The sequence below is a fragment of the Cricetulus griseus genome, chromosome X (genome assembly GCF_003668045.3).
Source record: "Cricetulus griseus strain 17A/GY chromosome X, alternate assembly CriGri-PICRH-1.0, whole genome shotgun sequence".
Lineage (NCBI taxonomy): Eukaryota > Metazoa > Chordata > Mammalia > Rodentia > Cricetidae > Cricetulus > Cricetulus griseus.
In genome coordinates, this window is record NC_048604.1 from 97,196,957 (window position 1) to 97,211,006 (window position 14,050).

Here is a 14,050-nt window from a genome sequence, read left to right on the forward strand (position 1 = left end):
TTCAATATCACCAACATACAGAAAGTGTTATTAGAGGGACAGCATAGGCTTTTACCAGAGACCCCGATTTTGATTTGAGCTCTTCTACTTACTTGTTGAATGAACTTGAGAAGGTCACTTGACCTATGAATTTATAGTCTTTTGTCCATGCTCTAACAAAATACATGAAACTAAGTTGCTTTTAAGATGTGTTTATTTAGCTGGTAGTTTTGAAGGTTGAAGAAAATCTAACCACATGGCCCTAGTTCTTATGTCATGGTAGATGGTATCATGACTAGAGTGCATGTGAGATAAGATCACGTGACAAGACCAAAAGGCAAAGATTGGGCAAGAGCTAGTTAGTGTATTTTCATAGCTACCTCCTCCCATGAGAAGCAACTGGGGCACCACAAAAAATGATGTTCATCACAATGGCTAGAAATCCCAATGACCTAACCACATCTTATTACACCTCCCTTAAGGTTCCACCACCACCACTCAACACTGTCACAAGGAAGACCAAGCATCCACCACATCAACCATTGGAGGACACCCTCACCATAGCACAACCACAGCAATTTACCTACTCTGTTACTTTATCCATCAGTTGGACCTCTTCAATATGTAGTATATTAGGGACCTACCTAGTATACTAGGTGTTGGAATAAAATAATGTACATAAAACACACCAAGAGAAGAGGCTTTATGTTCAACTAGTTTCTTTAGGCGATGCAGAGAAGACTTGTGGGCAGCAGCAAAGGTCAGATGTTATTCAGCTGGCTACCATGGTGAGCAACTGATTTCACCCTGCAGGAAAATCCCTGGGAAACGGTGTCAAAAACCTTACAAGGACTTAGTCCAAACAAAAATTAAGAACTGAAACTTCCAATGTTTTTATTTGCTTTGGGGTTTTCTTGTTTTTGTTTTATTTTTGAGGCAGTCCTACTCTGTATCCCAGGCTGGCATCAAACACATGATCCTTCTGCCTGGGCCTCCTGAGAGCTGGGATTATAGGCATGAACTACCACGCCTAGCAAGAACGGAAGTATTTATGTACCAGATCTTAAGCATCCTTAATTGAGGGCTACCCCAGAAGAATCTTCATTCTTCTATCATTACACAGTCATGTAGGTGGAAGGAGTCATGAATAAGTCCACAGGCACACCAGTTAGCAACAATGCCAGGTGAACATACACCAGGTTATTGCAAAGGGGCCATGACATCAATCAGGGACCTACACTTCCTCTCAAAGTATCCATCCTGTGGCATGCGCTGAGCAGCTCAATAAATAAAACCCACTCCCTTGCCCTCCCCATATCATAGCTTCTGACATAGTCTGTCATTTTGCTTAGTACAATGTGTGAGGCACTCACCATTCTCCTGTGTAAACATGTTCTTATTCAGTTCTCCAGCCTTGGCTCTACTCTTCCCTACACCATATTCACCTTCACCCACAGCCTACACTGTCTTTTGCTCAGCTCCCTCCCCTTTGAGCCATTGTTCACTTTTCTGTTTGCAGTTGACCATCAACTTCACTGCCAGATGTTGAGAAGTCAGCCTTTGTGATACTTCAGAAGTCAACTCTCCCATGACTTATGTTTGCAAAAGCTTTACTTCTCTTTTGATTCACCAAAGGTCAAGGTAACGGTTCAAAATGAGTATAAGGTTGAAGAACACTTTAACAGACACTGTGGATTGCCCAGCCAATGGCCATTACCCCTCCTTTTTGCTACATACACACTGAAGTTTTTTCCACATTGAATTTTTTAACCCCTAAAGGAAAAGACAGGTCCTTCTAAGAAGACTAAATCTCTCCCCAGAATGAAGAGAAGTGTGCTTTATGTATAAACTGGATGAGGATGCTAGCCTTTTCCTTGCAAAGGTCTAGTTTAGATGTTAGGCAACTCTGGCCAATGGAATTTAGGAAAAGACTGTCCAGTGGAGGTCACTGGGAAGAGCTCCTGAAAAAAAGTGTTTTTACTTTCAGCCTCTAGATATTGCCTTTTACACATAACACTCCATATCATCATAATCATATCAGAACCATGGAGGAAAAACAGGAGAAAATTAAAACTGTAGGGTTACACCCACTGTATTGTTGAACTACTCCATCCAGCCTAATTGTTTAATATCATTTTCTTATGTGCATATTTTTATGATTGATTACTAGTGTGTGCATTTATGGAGTGTCTGGCTGTGTGCACACCATGGCATATCTGTAGAGAGCAGAGCATAACCCCTGGGTGCCAATTCTTTCCTTCCACTCTGTGGGCTCCAAGGATTCATCTCAGATCATCAGGCCTGTGTGATAACTCCCTCAGGAGCCTTCTTATTTTGTATTTGTTTTTCCTTATTTTTAAAATTTTAAACTTGAATTTTGTTATTTTTAATGATGTGCATGTGTGTATTTAGGTACACGCGTGCAGGTGTCCACAGAGACACCTGTTCGATTCCCTGGAGCTGAAAGTACAGGGGGTTGCTGGGGCCCTCTGCAAAAGTAATATACACTGTTAACCACTGAGAAATCTCTCTAGCCCCTTCTTTTATATTTATTTCTTAGACATAGCCTTGCTGTATAGCACAAGCTAGTCTTGAACTTGTGATCCTCCTGCTCAGCTTCCTAAGCATAGGAATTACACTCATGTACCACCATGCCCAACTTAAAGCCCTTTTTACCTGGATATTCTGTTATTCACAGCTGAAAGCATCCTTAAATGATATAACAAAGCCTGTAGACTTTGGAGCTTAGTATGTTTAAATATCTAAGATTTCTTTGGCTGTACTGGTAGTCTACACATAAGTGTTCTTAATCACTCATATATTTTCACTGGCTTTGGCCACATTCTCCAGTGTTCACATCATGGTGTGTATGATTCTGTCTGAAACAGCCTAAAGAGATACAGAGGCACACCTAAATGAGCTCATCTGGTCTCTGATTAATGAAATACAGGAAATCTAGGTGGAAACTGAAATGTTCCTGTGTTGAAGAGAAAGCTAACCAAACAAAATGGTTTGGGGTGTGTTCTGGATAAGGCTGAAGAAGTGGTAGTTTATCTGTCACTGCAAACATGATTCCCTTTAAATGAGCAAGCCTATGGCAAACACATTTGGGTTCAAATGAATTCTTTTATAAAAGCTTACATTCTAACTCTGATGAAATGAGTCATTAGATTAGAGTTTGTCTTTAAGTAATCTGTGAGTCTCATGTAGTTTTAAGCAACATATTGCCTCTAAGTACAAATGGAAATTTTTCTGGCACAAAGTCACTCAACTTATATTAGATTCTGAAAGGAATCTGGGACTACCCTTCTATCTCCAAAACTGAAATTAAGAGTCACCGCTCTGGCTAATGAGATGAATGAATAGGTAGAGGCACCTGCTGCCAAGTCTGATGACCTGAGTTTGATCCCAAGGACCCATATGGTGAAAAGAGAGAACCAACTTCCACCAGTTGTCCTCTGACCTCCACACACAAGCCATGGCACACTCCACACACACACACACACACACACACACACACACACACACACACACACACACACACACACACAAAGCAAATAAAATGTAAAATGAAAACAAAGAGACACTATTAGTATAGTTGGTTTTAGAGGCTGAATTTTCTTTCTTTTTTGTTGGCTAAAATTTGTTTTTATATATTTTTGTTACAAATTGCTATTTTTTAAAAACAACCATATTTTCCATACCAATCCAAGTTTCCTCTCTCTCCCATCCTCCCACTCCCCCCACCATCTCCTCATCCCACCCCCCCATCCACTCCTCAGAGAGGGTGAGGCCTCCCATGGGAAATCATCACATTATTTGGGGCAGGACTAATGTCCTCCCCCGTGTGGCTGAGAAAGTATCCCTCCATAGGGAATGGGCTCCAAAATGTCAGTTCATGCACTAGGAATAATACTGGTTCCACTGCCAGTGGCCCCATAGACTGCCCAAGCTCCCCAACTGACACCCACGTTTAGGGGATCTAGTTGGTCTCATGCAGGTTCCCCAGCTGTCAGTCTAGATTCAGTGAGCTCGGGTTTCCCTAACATGGTTTGACCCATTTGTTCTTATTATCACTCCTCCCTCTCTACAACTGGACTCCAGGAGTTTGGCCCAGTTCTTAGCTGTGGATCTCTGCTTCTGCTTCCATTAGCTACTGGATGAAGGCTCTATGATGACTTTTAAGGCAATCATCAATCTCATTATAGGGGAAGGACATTTAAGGTACCCTTTTTACTATTACTTAGATTCTTAGTTGGGGTCATCCTTGTGAATACCTGGGAATTTCCCTAGTGCCAGTTTTCTCATTAACCCCATACCAGAGAGGATGTGGAGTAAGGGGAACACTCCTCCATTGCTGGTGGGAGTGCAAACTTATGCAGCCACTTTGGAAATCAGTATGGTGGTTTCTCAGAAAATTGGAAGTTGATCTACCTCAAGACCCAGCTATACCACTCTTGGAAAAATACCCAAAGGATGCACACTCATACCTCAAGGACGTTTGTTCAACTATGTTCATAGCAGCATTATTTGTAATAGCCAGAACCTGGATGCTCCTCAACTGAAGAATGGATTTTAAAAAATGTGGTACATTTACACAATGGAGTACTACTCAGCAGGAAAAAAAACAATGGAATCTTGAAATTCACAGGCAAATGGATGAGTGAGGTAACCCAGTCACAAAAAGACAAACACAGTATGTACTCACTCATAAGCAGATATTAGACATACAGTAAAGGATAACCAGCCTACAGTCCACAACCCCAGAGAAGCCAGAAAACAAGGAGACCCTTAAGAGAGACATACATTGACTCCCCGACCCAAGAAGGAGAAATAGACAAGATCTCTAGAGTAAATAGGGAGCTTGGGGGAGGGGAGGGAAATGGGAGAGAGAGGAGGGGAGAAGGGGAGAACATGAGGGATTGGGATGGTCAAGTTGGGTGAAGGACACAGCGGGAGAACAAGGAAAGAAATACCTTGATAGAGGCTGAATTTTCATAAAGCAACCTGAAAAAAGGCTAGTGTATCTTTTTTAAAGCTTCTTAAAAATAATCATATAAAGTAATTGGTTTCATTATGGCATTTTCACGAAAAGTTTGTTCTTGTTCATCTTCCTCCTCTCTCCTACCTTCCCAGGTGGTTCCTTTCCTTCTTTCCCAATAGTACCTTTGTCCTTTCATGTCCTATGTATTCTGCTATCCCCTTCTCCCACCTTCAAAATTTTTTTCCTTCTCAAAGGCCCCTTTCTATTTTCATGACCTGGCATGCATATATGGACAGATATATCAAAATTAAAATCTAGAGGAACTAATGTTCATATGTAGTTTGTGGATTCTGAAATGTCACACAAGATATGACTTTGGCTCTATAGAGAAAAACAGGGGATGTTGGAGGTAGTTTCTGGTGCCCTATGTTTAATGACCTTCAGGTGTTTTTTTTTGTTTGTTTGTTTTGTTGACACTTCTCTTTACACATCCCTGCATTGTCTCCTCCTCTATTGGCCCTGAGTATGCTCATACAGTTTTCTCTAACCAAAGGAACAAATAATACTTGTAACAAGAAAGAGACATGGCTTTCCTTTAATTACTGCTCCTAAAATGCTTGCCACCATCTCCGCATGAAGATGCCTGGGCTAGCCTGGTGAATGATAAGAAACATATCATCCAATTGTCTACAGTATTCCAGACTATGGTCAATCAATCTGTGGCAGCAGGCTATGGGCTCATGAATGGGTCCAGCCGAAATGATGACAGAACCACCCAGCTGAGCCAACCCAAACTGCCAACTCTGGAAGCAAGGAAATAGCCTGTTTTAAGCTACTGGGTTTTGGAATGTGCTGTTGTGCAAGAACGTTAACTGAGGGAAGAGAATGGATGTTCTTCTCAAGAATCAGTGGCAACTACAACTAAATATAATGAGGACAGAGAAGCAGCTATGATACTGGAGCCTAGCCATACAGCTGTGGGCCATAGGGAGACTCAGTAGGACCCTGTGATGGTGCTCAGCAAACCAGGATGAGAGGATGGGAGACCAGTGAATGGAATGGAAAAAAAGGATACATACACCAATTCTGCCCTGGCCCTGCCCTAGTTGGCCCCCAAAGACAAAATCCACAAGATTCCTCCTTATAGCCATTACCCCTCCCTTTAAGGGAGCGAGGGCCTGAGAAATAGAAGCTAAAGAAAGTTTAAAGAGTTAGTCAGACCCTTACTTTTTCCCATGCCTAGTGTAATTTGATAAAAATCACAGTTTTAAGAATTTAAGAGAACACTAAGAATTGAGCCTCAAAGGAACAAGGGAATCAAGGAAGGAAGAAAGAAAAAAGTGAGGTGATACATATCACCCAGTCTCAGATCACAAACAAAAAGAAAACATATCATTTTTCATTTCCAGATGCCCACATTCACATTGGTCCATTTACCCTTTCTTAATACCCTGGACACTGATGTCCCCCTTTAGCTGTATGTATACAATGTAGGGACAAGCTGAGAACCTGTAATATGTGTGTCACTCTAAGATTATATGACTTAGGCCATTACTTGTCCAAGTAAGAGAAGAAGAGTTGATGTTTATAATATTAGACAATATTTGGAGACCCCTTTTGGGATCCTATCATACACTATTCTAAGCATTTCTCATGACTAATTTTGTACTCATAACAGTCCAGCATGATTACTATAATCATCCTCAAGCTATGGAGATGAAAAAAAAGGGGGCTACCAAGTGGTCTAGGAATGGGCTCATACTATCAGGACAAGCCTTAAATGAGGACTGACCTCAGTTTTTAAAAATAGGAAACTCTACAAAGGAGATTTAAAGGAAGCTCTGGAATTTTATGTAGTCCTATGACAAGGTCTGTCTGATTATGTGTTTTGGGGGGTCAAGCTTACCTCTAGTGGACTGGATCTAAAGAACAGCCTAGTACACTGAACTTCGTATGGGACAAACCAAGCATGCCTTCTTTTAATTTTGTTGTTGGGACTTAGAAGTTGGGAAAAAACTTTTCTAAAAACTGGTCGAGAAAGAATCAAGGGATCCTTGGAGAAAAAGGAGGGTGCAGAGAAAAGACTTCGAACAGAGGCAGGGTGGGGTTCCAAAAGCAGCATTTTGCATTATTGAGTGCATGACTTGTAAACCTACTTTGAGTCCATTGGCAGTCCTGGGTGTACACCAGAAGGTACCGAACCTGAGCCTGAGAGTTGATTCTCAATTTTCTGGAAGTTTCTCAGTATTGGTAGATGTTAGGTAATAACACTGGAAGGATAACAAGTGGAGGATCTCAGAAGGTCATCTAACTCAGGGGTCAGGTCAGTTTTGAAGTTCCTCTAAAAACAAAGCCCTCTTCACCTGCCAATGTTCACTAGCTTTACACTTTTCTGATTTCCTTCTGTGCTCCTTACATACTTAAGAGGCTTCAAGGCAAGACATATCAGTAAGGTGAGCATGAGGATTCAATAAAAATAAAATATGAACAAAGGAAAGGCTTTAGTATAGACTTCAATGCCTAGTTTTGTGATATGAATATACCTGGGAGAGGGAAAGCAGCTCTGGCAATCTGGGGAGACTGCTGCGGGGGGAGTCTCTGGCTCTTGTTCCCTCAGAGGGTTTCAGTGTCACATCATCTGTTCCCACTCTACACATATCAGAAGAAAAGGAATATGAAGTCCTTGATTTCTCTGCACTTTGAAGTGTTTCTGGGGAATGTGAACTCTCTCTCTCTCTCTCTCTCTCTCTCTCTCTCTCTCTCTCTCTCTCTCTCTCAAGAACTCTAAGGTGTGTATTTAAATATCTGAGATAGAATTTAAAGGTAAGGAAAGAACACAAGATTTCCAAAGGGAGAATTCCTGTAGATGTAACCATGGAAACCATTCCAAGGTCTTTTGGGTAGTGTCACATTGAGCTGAGAGACAGTGAACCCCATTACTGGGAAATGAAACCCAAAAGCCGAGAAGTTGAGCAAATGATTGTAATGAATTGAAAATACACGAAGCAATTTTTAATAACCAGGTGAATATGACTCAGTGAGCAGTGAAAATCAAGGCAGCCAAATTCTTTGACATTTATAAATGAAAGATGCAAACACAGGCATGCCTCCTGTATCCTCTCTTCATGTGAACTGCATTCCAATCACATGTATAACTATAGGCTCTCCAAGCAGACTAGCACCAGATTTCAAGACTGTATCCACTCTCCTGCATTTATTCATCAGTTCACTCTTTCATTCAACAGCTGTTCTTGGGTATCTGATGCCCCATTTATTCACTTATTCATTCAATATTTATGGAGTACTTACCATGTGCCAGATAGTCTCCAAGGTACTAGAGAGATTACAGTAAGAAAGATGCTATACTACTTGCCATTCACAACTTGCTGTCTAGTTTCCGAGGTACTAAGCAATATGGACGGTTCGAAAAAGCAAAAACAATAACAACAACAACAAAAAAGAAGTCTGAGTCTCCTAATTTCAAGGAACCACAGCTTCCATAAAGAGGATAAAATATATGCATAAGTAAGAATTGATTACTCATATAAGACCCGTGTCAGAATTCCAAGCAAGATAATATGAACAACATCACAAAACAACATAAGATGTTCCCATTTTATCTCTGTTCAAGATCACTCCCAACATTGTCTCTAGCCCTTTACCTCATTGCTAAGTTCCTTTGTAAAGATAATGATTAAAAGAAAAGAGTACCTTGGAATAAATTTACCCAGTGCCTGTCTCCACTTAACTCATCCCTTAACCCATCCCTCCAAGGACAAATTGGATTTTAGGTTCATTTCAAACTGTACTCAAAGGAGTGGGAGGTGAGAAGAAAAATATTTTGAGCTCTAATTATTCAGAGGTCACCATGAAGGACATCTAAAAAGTGATCTGCTTTGAAATGTGTCTCAGAGAAACTCCCACTGTGTAAAGGCATCTCTACTCTCCCCTTCAGGGCTGAACCAGTACTAAACAGCTCTACAGCACCTGGCCTAACCTTAAAGTCCTGCCTTCTAGAAGATCATGAAAATATGTGGATAAAAAAGGATAACAAATGTGAATTATCAAACTTGTTCATAGGTCTTGCATTGATAACCTCGAGAAAAGGCAGGGCAGAATCATGCCCAGGTCAGAAAGAATAATGAAACTCATCACTTTGTATGCTAACTTTAAAAAATAATTAAAAAGTGCTTTAAAAAGAGACGAGCTAGTAGAAAAGCCGTATGAAAAGTGAATGGCAGATTATTGGTAGCAGGTAGATATGTCTATAGAGTGCATTTCTTTTCTATATTGTCTGTAGCTTAATTTGCCACTGCTACATACAAACAAACAAACAAACAAAAAACCCTCATGATTTAATGAACAGAACATGACACCAACAATATCTAAACTTGAAGAAAGCATAGTGGATAACCTTGAGAAGAATGTTTAGAAGTGAGCAACAAGCTCTGGAAGTCCAAGGCAAGACCTGTCGACAAAGCTGTGGCAGTCTTGAGGAAGAGAGAATTCAGACTCTAGTCCATTCCAATTTTCTTAAATTTCTCAGTGAATCAAAATCATTTTCACTTCATTGAGTTCTGATGGTAATTGGGTGATGAGCTACTCATTTGACAGAATTTTCTAATTAGTAAGGAAAGAAAAGGAGTCTTCAACATTGCTTTTCTTGTTTGCATTCCTCCGAGTCACAGATTATATAGTGTAATTAACTACCTTCACCATCATTTTCAGGGTTCTTTGTTGTTGTTGTTGTTGTTGTTATTGAAAGGCAGAGAACATAATCTCCATTTCTGGCTCAGGCTCGCAGCCTTCTACCCAGTTTATTTCTTACCACTGTGAAGCTCAATGTCTTAAAACAATAATCACTTACTAGTCTTTGATTGTATGAGTTAGCAGAATGGGCTGGGAAGAGCTGGGTGGCTCTTCTGGTGGGCTTGCCTAGAATAACATGTATAAGTACAGCCCTGATAGAAAAGTTTAGTTAGTCTGAGTTGCCATTCCTGCATGCTTGGTGGTTGGTGCTGGCTATCACATGATGGTGGACAGTGTTTAAAGAAATGCTAGTAATTGGGTAACGTGTCACCTTAGGTAGGTTCATGGTTATTAATGTGTAAGGCTTTTCAAGGTTACCAAAACATCAAGGAGGAGTTACAGTACAAAAGTTATTCTCAAATTTCCACTCCCATGTTTTTATTTGAACTCCATTGGTTAAAAGCAAGTCATTTAGTCAAGCCCAGTTGCAAAGAAGTCATGAAATAGATCCCCCATCTTGATGAGAAATGTTGCTAAGTGACATTGCAAAGGGCTATGCATAGAAGAAAGGCATTTGTAAGCAAGGACCCATGGAAAGATTCTGATAGGCAGACCCCATATCTCATGATTATCTTCCAATAAAATGAAACTGTTTAGAGGAAACAAAGAAGGTGTGATGTGCTTCAAGTTACTGAAGGATACTTTTCAGTTACATTTCCATATTACTACATAAAGAAAAACATATGTGTATGTGCCTTAAATATATGTATATGCATTTCCAAATTATGTGAACATATATACAATGTTCTTTTAGTAAGTAGGCATGCTAGTACTGAGTCTGGGCTCTGTTTTCCAAAACAATGTAGATTATGTCTGGACAAATAAATAGACTCAATTTTGACTTACTCATGTAATAGAATGTTTTCATACCATTTGTAATCTGGCCCTTGTAAACCCCTGTAACACACATATACTATTATTTTCAAGCTAAGTGGGTATTTAGAACTATGTCTATTGACCTACTCCATAAATCATTTTATGTAAGAAGTATATACTAGAAATTGTAAAGTTAGTTGGTGACAGCGTGTAAAACAGTGTGTAATTTTTCTAGGTAGGAATATTGTAGTGGCACATACTTTTGAATATATTTAACCTAAATGGACATAAAAGATAATAGTTGAATCCTTATCCATCAGGGAACCACAAAACAACTCTGAGATACCATCTTACTCCTGTCAGAATGGCTAAAATCAAAAACACCAATGACAGTTTATGCTGGAGAGGATGTAGAGAAAGGGGAACACTCCTCCACTGCTAGTGAGAGTGCCAACTCATACAGCCACTTTGGAAATCAGTATGGCAATTCCTCAGGAAAATGGGAATCAGTCTATCACAAGATCCAGAAATTCCACTCTTAGGAATATACCCAAAAGAAGCACATTCATACAACAAGGACAACTGTTCAACGATGTTCATAGCAGCATTATTTGTAATAGCCAGAACCTGGAAGCATCCTAGATGCCCCTCAACTGAAGAATGGATAGAGAAAATGTGGTACATCTACACAATGGAGTACTACTCAGCAGAAAAAAAATGGAATTTTGAAATTCGAAGGCAAATGGATGGATCTAGAAGAAACCATTCTGAGCGAGGTAACCCACTCACAAAAAGAAAAAAAAACGTGGTATGTACTCACTCATATACGGATTCCAGACATAGAGCAAAGGATTACCAGCCTACAACCCACACCACCAGAGAAGCTAAGAAACAGCAAGGACCCTAAGAGAGACATGCATGGTCCCCCAGAGAAGGGCAAAAGGACAAGATCTCCTGAGAAAATTGGGAGTATGGGGGAGGGGAGAGGGAGCTAGGAGAATGAGACGGGGAGTAGAGGAGGGGTGAGGAGGACATGATGGGGCAGGGAGGTTGAGTTGGGGGAAGAATAAAAGAAACAAGATAATAGATACTATAATAGAGAGAGACATTTTTGGTTTATAGAGAAATCAGGCACTAGGGAAATGTCTGGAGATCTACAAAGATGACACCAACTAACGATCTAAGCAACAGAGGAGAGGCTACCTTAAAAGGCCCTCTCCTGATAATGAGATTGATGATGGACTTATATGCCATCCTATAGCCTTCATCCAGCAGCAGGTGGACGTAGAAGCAGATACCCACAGCTAAACACTGAACTGAACTGGAATCCAGTTGCAGAGAAGGATGAGTGAAGAGCAAAGGGGTCAAGACCAGGCTGGTGAAACCCACAGAAACAGCTGACCTGAACAATGGGGAGCTCTTGGTCCCCAGACTGATAGTTGGGAAACCAGCATGAGACTGATCCAGACCCCATGAACTTGGGTTTCAGTGAGGAGACCTCAGAAATCTATGGGGCCCTTTGTAGTAGATCAGTAATTATCCCTAGCATAGGAATGGACTTTGGGAGCCCATACCACATAGGGATACTCCCTGAGCCTAGACACATGGGTGTGGGCCTAGGTCCTATCCCAAAGGATATGGCAGACTCTGAAGACCCCCTATGGAAGGCCTCACACACCCTGGGGAACAGAAAGGGTATAGGATAGGTGGGGTGTTAGTTTGGGGGGGCAGGGAGGAAGAGAGGGAATTGACATGTAAAACAATCTTGTTTGTAATTCAAATAAAAAATTCAAAAAAAGATAGTAGTTGAATTATATTTTACCTGTTTGAACAGCTTATAATGGAAGACATATATAGTGATGACAAAGATACTATACTACTCACAGTTTGGCCAGAAACTTAGAAATTGCTCTAGGTAGATGAAGAAAAATATTTCAATTCAGAGAATGAAATGCTTCCAATGCCATTAGATGCCTAGAAAATAGAGGTCAAGGGAAGCTGTGCCTAACTTTCCATTAATGGTCCACAGCACTTAACTAGGTGACATGCTAAGTTAAGTAGAAGAGGTGAAAATTTTCACATCTACTGTCTGACAAGGCCCACTCTCCCCTCATTGCTGTTATAATGGTTTCAGCTTCTTTTCTGCCCTCCAAATCTTAAGAGGGAACTGCTCACTGGTATACTATATCCGGGAAGCTGACTGGCAAGGGCTTCTGGGAAATATGGCTTTTTGGTTTCTAGTTCCCCAGATAAAAGGACAGCATACAAACAAATGGTGTTGAACACTTGTTTCCAAAATAAAACTGCTCAGCTCAAATTCCCCCACTCCCAAGTTTTCTTAATGTTATACTATCCACTATTCTTTAGACTGACCCAGTATTGCACAAATAAATCTTCAATGAAATACAAAAATCAATAGATTTTTGCTTTTCTCCTAACGTAAATTTATTGTTTTATCCATATAACTACCAAGTCTATAAATTAACACCTTTCATGGTAATTATACATTTCCTTATATTGATATATTTTAGTATATCAGTTCCCATGCAAGTTGGTTTCCAATATTTTGTCTTCTGTTACAAAAATAGTTTGTATAAATAGCTACTTTTCTCTTTTTAAGTGAATTTCCTAAGTGTTATTTCCCAAATGAATTAATGGGTCAAAATGCATAATTAGTTCCTTAAAAATTACTGTATCATTAAAGCTAAGGCAGAATAGTAAAATGTTCTAATAAACATTATGCAGTGTAATCTTACACCATATGGCATTAATCAATCTGTCACTAGCTTACACTTTCCTCTAGATATATAAGGGATTAAGATCTACAGTTTCACGCTAAGACATCTGGCTGCCAAACAACTTAAGTCTCAAAGCAATATACAATGGGCTATTTATTTATTTATTTATTTATTTATTTATTTATTTATCTATTGCTTTCTCATGCTTCTCTCATAAATCTTATAATCCCACTCACTGAATTTTTGGCTAATCCCTCCCCCTAAAAGTCCTCCAATGTAACCCTATGTAGAACTCCCTATCACAGAAAAGGAAAGGCCATTGGACAGCACAGGCCACAAAACAGGAGCTTTCAAGAGGCTTTGTGAGTTGGCCTACACTGCTATTCTGCTGTTTTCTTGAAAGAGGCCCAAACCTCTCTGTACCAAGACTTCTGGGAAGAATAATCACATAGCAGTTTCTACATAAAGCTTTCCCCTTGAACTTTGAACATCTTCAACCATTACCTACTCTTAGTCCCCTCAGAAGATCAAGGCTTTGGCTGTGATTTCCAGTTATGATAAAAAGCTGCCTCCTCTAAGAGACCATTGTAATTGTTTTCAAGTACCCTTTATGGGCCTAAGGATGTGTCTCAGTTGGAAGAGTATTTACCTAATATGCATGAAACCCCAGGCTTGATTTCCAGTACTGCATTAAACCAGGCATGGTGGTGGACCGCTATAAAGA